Source organism: Xiphias gladius, chromosome 16 (genome assembly GCF_016859285.1).
Source record: "Xiphias gladius isolate SHS-SW01 ecotype Sanya breed wild chromosome 16, ASM1685928v1, whole genome shotgun sequence".
Lineage (NCBI taxonomy): Eukaryota > Metazoa > Chordata > Actinopteri > Istiophoriformes > Xiphiidae > Xiphias > Xiphias gladius.
In genome coordinates this window covers 13003012-13009259 of record NC_053415.1, presented here as the reverse complement: position 1 = coordinate 13009259, position 6248 = coordinate 13003012, and positions in this window count along the sequence as shown.

Here is a 6248-nt window from a genome sequence, read left to right as displayed (position 1 = left end):
AAGCAGAGTATTACATACAGACAAACGAGCACTGTAATAGCTAGGTGACCGCTTATCCATGTCCTGAACACAATGTTCTGTGAAGAAGGGAGGAACAATATAACAGCAATTACATTCTGTGGTGGAAGTCAATGTGCTTATTGATTCTGTGTATTTTTCTCTTCCTATGGTTAAGAAAGTCCTGTGCTGTTCCTTGGAGATAGGACTAACATCAGATGATTTAAATTGGCTACTCTTTTGAAAGCAGTCTATATTTCAAAGTAATCTTGCTGGAGCAGTGTGGTTAAAAGCCATAGCTGATCCAGAGATTACATGGCAACACACTTGCTCTTCGCCGAGATAAGCTGAAAAAATCCTGTGGCTAAAATATTCATCCTGCGCTTGAGCATAAGTTCCCATGACTATTAGTATATTTTGATGCTGCACTAGCTCGGTGGAGAACTCATGTTTTAGTTAAACCTGTGGTGTTTAGTACAAAGCTCTAATACGTGGGTGCATAATGCATACATTAAGTAAAGTGCCTCCCGTATGAAAGACACGGCCAGTAAACTGATTTAAAACTCTGCACAGAAGGAATGAGCAGAAGAATGAGCTTTATCATGATTATGTTGTTGATTATGTGATGGAGTGAACAAGAAAGCAAGGAGACAAACTATTACAGTGCATTGCTATAAATACAATTTCTAGCGTCTACGTAATAACATTTCCTAAGGTCAAACCATTATTTTGGTCATGTTGTATTTGTATTTAGATCTTCAAAATGAAAATCATTGTGAGATCATGCATAATAAATTTGTTTCTGTTGGCTCCAAGGGGAGCTTTCTTGGAGTTATCTTTTTTAATCCTCAATATAAAAATATGATATTTAAAGAACGTCACTAGCGCAGTAGTAGCTGGTTACTTATCTGGAAAAAAGGCAAGAAAGGTTATTGGAAAAGCACAAAAGAAGCTATCACTAACCAACCTGACCTGAGGAGATCATAACAAATTTGCCTGCAGCAAATTTTCGTGAAACTTCTTAAATACCTCAGATAGTGCTGCAGAAGTGAATTTTACATTCAGATATAACCCCACTTGTTCCATATAAGCCAAAATATTTTCCAGCAATCATGCATTCCCAAATAAACCCTCCACCAGCACAATCTTGAAAACACATTGCTGCAACATGATATCCTTTAGGCAATTTGAAACGAAGGACATGGAGCATAGATGCCCGTTTCAAAGACTGCTATTGCACATAAATCCCCTGGCATCTTCTTTGTGCTCCCACCGCTCCCCCCTTTTCTCCAGCCATTTCCTCTCATTATAGGCCACAGACACTGCAACCAGTGAGTGCCCACAGCTGGACATCAGTCCTCAAATGAAAACCACTCACCACCTTCATTCCTACCTAAGAGGCATCAAACGAGGAATATATATAATATATTTCATGATATGGTTCTAAATGGTGCCGGCCAGAAATATTGCACAAACTGAATAACTGAAGAAAGACTAAGTGCATGACATTTTCAGTATCTAAATCTGCAACTTAAATAACTTAACCCCATGTTATGAATGCATTTTAGACAAGAACGAACAAGGTTTATTACATGTCTGATGCCAGTCATTTAAATCAAAACTGAGGCTTTTGCTAATGCACTGAGATAGTGGAGTAATTAGGTCTACCACATGAAGAGCCATATGTGTGTCACTGATGGGCTAGAAATGAATCACCAGACCCTCATCTCCTTGCTACCAGTCTTCTTTTCTCAGTCATAAAATAAAACCATCTGTTTCAGCAAAATTGCTTCAATAGTTGATGGCGGGGCTTTGTGGGTTTAAATTCTTATAGCTATGTGTATCAACAAATGTCTTGATGGAATAGTTTCACATTTTTGGAAACGCACGCTCATTCACTTTCCTGCTGAGAGTTAGAAGAGAAGATTGATACCACTGTCATCACTGTATCGTAAATAACCTACAGCCAGAAAACAGCTTGCCTGTCTGTTAATTATCCCGGCATATAACCCTCTGTAAAGACACAAATTTCTACACTTGAATTTTTGTATTAATTAAACATGAGCTATAATGTGTTTATTAATGAGCTCTAGCTTCATATTCACCGTACAGACATGAGCATGCTAGCGATTTTCTCATCTAGTTCTTGGCAAGAAAGCAAATAAGCAAATTTGCCAATATGTAGAACAATTCCTCTAAGACTACCATATAAGTTTGTGATTATTTTGGATATAAGTATTCAAACCTTCAAAGCCCTACCATCCCCTATTGCCCTCATTTAGAAATACTGCGTGCTGCATGAAACTCTCAAGTCAAATTAATAAGTCATTAAAAAGTGAGTAAACCCATTATTGATTTGAACACATTTATCAGGGTTGGGAAGCAAATTACATCATTAATGCAGGGGCCTGATAGTACAGTATCACTTCTGTCATTTCAGTCACAAGTCACAGCACAAGCGTGTGTGCGACTGTATGTCCATGTCCATCTTTTCGTACATGCACATCTCTTTCTGAGCGACAACCTGTCAGGAGAGGGCCTGACCAATTCATTTTCTGACGGATGACAATGCATCCTAGGTCCTCTCAGTGCTCACTCACACTCAAAGTCCACAGAAAAACACATTCAGCAGAAGCTCACAAGTGCTGGGCATGATGTCATCTTTATCAGACGCGAGATATTCATATCTCAGGGAGGCTTCCTGAGTCGTCATGTTGCTCAGGCGACAAATAATTCAAACAGAAATTTCAAAGTGTAAAAAGAGAGTAAGAAAGGCGGAAAATACACCATCTGACATTTACTATGACATTCAGCAGCCATATCTTATTCATACTTTTTTCCTGCCTTGCTCTGACATCATGGTCATGGGTTTGCTGTCATCTCCATTAGAAAAAGATGAAAAATATGCTATTTGGGATGTGTGTGTGTGTGTGTGTGTGTGTGTGTGTGTGCGTGCGTGCGGCATTGCAAAGGAGAATTACCGTAGACCCTTTGACCTACATGATTGATATCAATGAAATCAGCAACTCTTTCAGAACAAGAGACTGTGAATAGCTGGTACTCAGCAATCAACAGCTTTGTGTGTGGTCGCGCGTGATAATTGCAACCATGAGGGGAATCTTACCAAAAATAGTTTCCCAACTCTTGTGATGCATTTGCTTTGCCGGCTCAGTATAGCGTGTGATCCCAGGGTTTGATAGAAGCAATGCGATGTAAAGTCACAGATAAAGCAGGTTGCATGTAGCATGTAGTAAATGTCATAATGTTTGATTTTTTTTGTGGCTCAGAGGTCATGCTTTCATTGATCATGTGGCACAGTGGTCAATAATAACCCAGAGGACAAAAATGCTTTTAGACAAAACATGTTCCCCTTAAGCAACAACAACAACAACAACAAAAAAAACCTGAGAGGAGCTTGGGTTATGCAATCAGCCCCTGTTTTTCAGAGGGATGTTGCTTATCCAATATGTTGTCAGGACAAATCATATCCTGCGGGCAGATTACTGTACAAAGGGCATAATTTTAAGGATGTACCACACTGTGCTGTCATTTACATAAAATGTGCTAGTAAATCTTTCACTGATCCCATTAACCATCTGAGGGTGGTTTCAGTCAGAGAGAAAATGATCCCAAGCCATGAGAACACTACATTAAAAAGATGTTGATGAATCATAAAAAGAAGTTTGCATGGCTTTTCTTTTGCAACAATTTTCACAAAAAAGTCTCACATAATCCTCTGTTTTGTAAAAGCTCTCTAACTGAGAAAAAAAAAAAATAAACAGACTAATATAACCCAATTCAGAGTTGTTCTGGCTCCTTTATTTTTAGAAAGGAAATTGAAAAGCATGCTGCAAATGTAATACTGTGCTTTGTTGATTGTTAATGTGAGCATTGTTGACAGGAAGCCAATTGTTAGATGAGAGAAGAGTGCCTGTAAGGCAGGTCAGCAGCATGCTGGACTCACTGGGTAAAATGGTTGGAGGCAAACATTGACCACCTCATAGTGTGTGAATCAATCACACACACAGCAATGAGGTGCTGGGAAACTGTGCTAGGATGTATAAATAGAACACCAAAGCATATAAATGTACTGTGAATATGTCTACAGTGTATGGAGTCTGCTGAGAAATTATCATCATTACTCATCCACAAGCAAATGAATGATAAATAAAAGATGACGGTGAAATCAATAAGAAGTATCAATCTAAAGACTTACGCCAGAGTGGTATTTGATTTTTGTAAGACATCTTATATTGATGTCTGTCTGGAAAATCTTTTTCATTTGCACTCTGCAGGAAGGTCTGGACTTGTTGTCAGCTACAGAAGAGCTACCCCACTGGTAAAAAGGCCTCTGTTTCTTGCTCAATAACTCTAAGGTAGCACCATGGCAAGCAGTTAATGTTTTGTCCTTTATATCACAGATTAACTTGTAAGGAGTTAAAACTATTTTTTATTTCAAAATATAATTAACAACTTATTTAACTAATTTATAAAAGAAATCAAAAGATTTTTTTTAAATATATCAATAATTTAGTTCTTCTGATTTGCCTGCTCATAGATCTATATTTTGATATTCAGTAAAAACTGAATTTGTGACATCAAATTTCAAGATGAATGGCTAAAACAGCTCAATAAATTATTCTTGCTGAGAACTGTTTTTGTTTTTAAATGTCTTTTAAAACATTCAGTCCAGCAAAAAACATGTGGAGCTATGCAGCAGTGTTGATTCATGGCTGGTTTTACGTTTGTTTGTTTCCCTGAAGACAAGTGATGCACTGTGGTTGACTGACTCCCATCATTAGGTTGAAGCTCGATCCATCACTGCCCCTCACTGTCGCCTTGTTGTCTTTTTGGCTTGTTAAGAGAATGGATAGGGAATTCTCTTGCACCTGTCAGTAAATGCATCAGAGTTTATTGCAGTCTACCTTGAGTGTGGGCTCATCTGTTTCCCAACTTGTTGTTGCATGCTTCACACTCCAAATAACACTCTAAATCTCAGGGACAACTCCACAGTAAACAACAGCACTGAGAGCAGCATATATAGATAGGCTGTAATATCAGTTTTTTGTTTTTTAAAGATCTTGAATACATACCATGATCATTCAAAATGTTTAAGACAGTGTACATGGCATCTCTACAGAACAGCAGTAAATGAAAATCAATGTGTTTATTAGGCCATCAAACTAATTTTCTGTCCGAATAACCCTCATAATGGGTGAGCTACTGTTTAACCTTGTTTTGAGTGAAAAATATATTACCAGAATGCAGGAGTAAGAGGAACAGGAAAAGAGTGAAGACCATACCCACGTGAATGGCACTTATAGAGGTAAAAAGTGAGTAGACTGACCACTTTCTAATTTCCCACCATCATTGGGAATCGTTCCAGCCACATACAGCCAAGAGATCTGTGTCACAGAAGCCAATAATTGGAAAATCACAGCCAGTTCTCCAAATGATCCCCAATACACCAAGGTAATTTTGCTGCGTCTGAACACCAACCACTCCAGTTTCTGAAATCGGCACCTGTTATAACATCTAAAATAACATGCGAGAAAATCACTCCTTGTGAGTGTAAAGAATAACCTCTTTGGAAAAGATTGCTGTATCTTGTGCAAGGAAATGCAGGTTGAGGATTGCAAATAAGTAGATCTAACACAGAATGTAATTAGGGTCATAATGACATTTAAGAAATACCTCTTGTCAACATTTCCCAATTATTTATGTCATTGTATCTTCCCTTTTAATCAATAGATTCCTGCTAGCCTACACAAGATATAAATACCTACTGTCTGTATACTTTATCTAGCAATTAATGTGCATAAGGCCACCCCTGTACGTTGCTTTATTGTATTACCCAGACAAAATTTATTCCAACATCCTTTGCGCCACTGTTGACAGTGCAGTTTTTAACCAGAAAACATTTCTGTACATTTGACCCGTACTCAGAATCTGTACATTTGTTTTTTTGTTTTTGTAGTTAAACCTCTTTTTATACCTACTTGCGTGTTCAATGTAGCTTTATAACTATTATGTATGTATTGTATTGTTTATTTGTTTTTGTGTAGCTTGGTTGTATCTTTCTTCACCTGCATGTCTATGTTTGCGTCTTTTCTGTCTAATCTTTGAACTTGGAATATGTAGACATTTTTTTATCTGTCTTTTGAATGTGCCTATTACATTTAATACAATATTTTGATTCATTTTACTATATTTTATTTCACTATAGGCTTATTTTAACTTATTTAATCAGC